This window comes from Phocoena phocoena, chromosome 12, assembly GCF_963924675.1.
Source record: "Phocoena phocoena chromosome 12, mPhoPho1.1, whole genome shotgun sequence".
In the NCBI taxonomy this organism is placed as follows: Eukaryota; Metazoa; Chordata; class Mammalia; order Artiodactyla; family Phocoenidae; genus Phocoena; species Phocoena phocoena.
Genome location: NC_089230.1, coordinates 66,016,385 through 66,018,546, shown reverse-complemented (window position 1 = coordinate 66,018,546; position 2,162 = coordinate 66,016,385). Strand labels below are relative to the sequence as shown.

Sequence of the window (2,162 nt, the reverse complement as noted above, 5' to 3'; positions counted from 1 at the left end):
ACTCCAGTGATTCACGTGGACATCAGGGCTTGAGCAGCCCTGGATCGTGCCTCCGCGTCACCTCTACAGGAGAACTCGGGTCCTTCTTTCCAGGGTCAGCGCTGGTGTCTACAGAGCCTCCAAAAGGTGTGTGTTCAAAACATGCATTTAAGTCAAATTTAATTTAATATTCCATGTAGGAGTGTTTTATTCTTCTTTCTAGGTTGTCTAAAGCAAATTTTTGAATCTCTTTCCTGGAGACCCACAGCAAATATAGGCTGTTGCCAGCTTGTTTAAGGTTAACTTGCCCATCCCCCGCCATGCAGTAGAGTCTCCTGATGATACCTACTCCAGCCCTTTCCTATTCTGGAAACACAATCACACACACACAAACACAGGGATGCACACATACATGGATGCATACATATACACATACAGGGACATGCATCAGATACGTACGTGCACATACACCAGAGGCCACGCCATTTCCCACCCCTGGACCTGTTGTCTCTTCTGCCTGGGATGTCCTTCATGCCCTCTTTTGAGTTTTAGTCACTTTAAGTTTCATTTAAAGTGTCAGCTCAGCCAGGGCCACCACTTTGCTCCCACAAGACCCTACAGAAGATGGCTGTGTGGTGGTGTTTCTACTGTCATCCCATTGCATTACAATGTTTTGTTTGTGGCTTGATCAGGTCCTGGAAACACTGAACCCAGCGAGGGCAAGGGCTGAGTTGTATTTATTCATCTTTGTAACTGCAACACTCAGCACAATGTCAGGCACGTTGCAGATGCCCCGAGAATGCTTACTGAATAAATGAAGTGGAAAAAAGCTGAGCTTGTTCTGGTGGCTTGGTGTTTTCTCCTTTGAAGTTTAATCAGAATGAAATAAAATTACTGCGGACTCCAAGCGTTTGGGGAAAGTTCTGTAAAACCTTGCAACCCAAGTGGAACAAACAGATCAAAGGGAAATTAGATGGCAATTGTTTAAAAAAATTTCTGCGGCGCCATTTTAATTAGAGAACATTCTTCTCATTAAAATTAGGAACTCCCAGGGAAATACTTGGGATGTCCCTCCTCACGTTTTTCACCAGCTATTACAGGACCCACTGAGCAGCTTTGTGAGGGAAAGCTCCGAGGATGCAGCAATAAGACACTCAGCACTTACACAGCTCTCTACACTTTCCACAATTAAGCCTTTCACCCCTGCTTGCTCTGTGGAGGAGAAGGCCAGCGTTGTGGACTGGATTTGATGGCTGAAGAGGCTCTGAGCATAAATGACGTGCTCAAGGCCACACAACTGGACCATCACAAGCAGAGCCCAGAGTTTTGCATCCTCTTCCCATGTCAAGCAGTTTTTTCCCCCAGCCTCAGAGTATAATCCCTTTTGACAAATAATGTACATCAAACCCAAAGGCTCTTCATAAGGAGACTGGATCAGTGTTTCTCAGAATTAGGGATGTCACAGATCAGTCAGATGATTGAAACTAAGTTTAGATTTGCCAACTTTTTTTTTTTTTTTTTTTTTTGCAGTACGCGGGCCTCTCACTGTTGTGGCCTCTCCCGTTGTGGAGCACAGGCTCCAGACGCACAGGCTCAGCGGCCATGGCTCACGGGCCCAGCCGCTCCGCGGCATGTGGGATCTTCCCGGACCAGGGCACGAACCTGTGTCCCCTGCATCAGCAGGCGGACTCTCAACCACTGCGCCACCAGGGAAGCCCATGCCAACTTTTTACTTTGCTAATTAGGAATGCTAAGAAAATCTATGTTCAGAATTATGTTATAAAATATTGACATTTTAATTTTATTTATTTATTCCTTTATTTTGGCTGTGTGGCTTGTGAGATCTTAGTTCCCTGACCAGGGATTGAACCTGGGCCACGGCAGTGAAAATGCCAAGTCCTAACCACTGGACCACCAGGGAATTCCCAATATTGACATTTTTAAAAGAGGGATGATTTCTGAATAAAGCCCAGCTTTTAAAAATTGAATCCATTTAGCTTCATGAAAAACTCACCCCACTGTTGTTTTTTTTCTCATTTCACAGCAGGCCAATGAAAACCAGCGATAGTTTGGAGTTGAGTTTGGGAGACACAGGCTCTGCCAAACTTTACTTGCTAGATCCACATATTTTGTTGAAACCCCAAAGCCAAGCCTTTGTAGCAGAAAACAGTGAAAGGTCACCA

The 2,162-nt window shown here is 45.1% G+C and overlaps 1 non-coding gene across 1 annotated transcript; it reads right to left on the bottom strand.

Annotated features, from left to right (window-relative positions):
- Positions 1-1,828: 1,828 nt before the first annotated feature.
- TRNAE-UUC (transfer RNA glutamic acid (anticodon UUC)) lies at positions 1,829-1,900 on the bottom strand. Its single transcript has one exon. It is a non-coding gene; the product is annotated as a tRNA-Glu (tRNA).
- Positions 1,901-2,162: the final 262 nt, after the last annotated feature.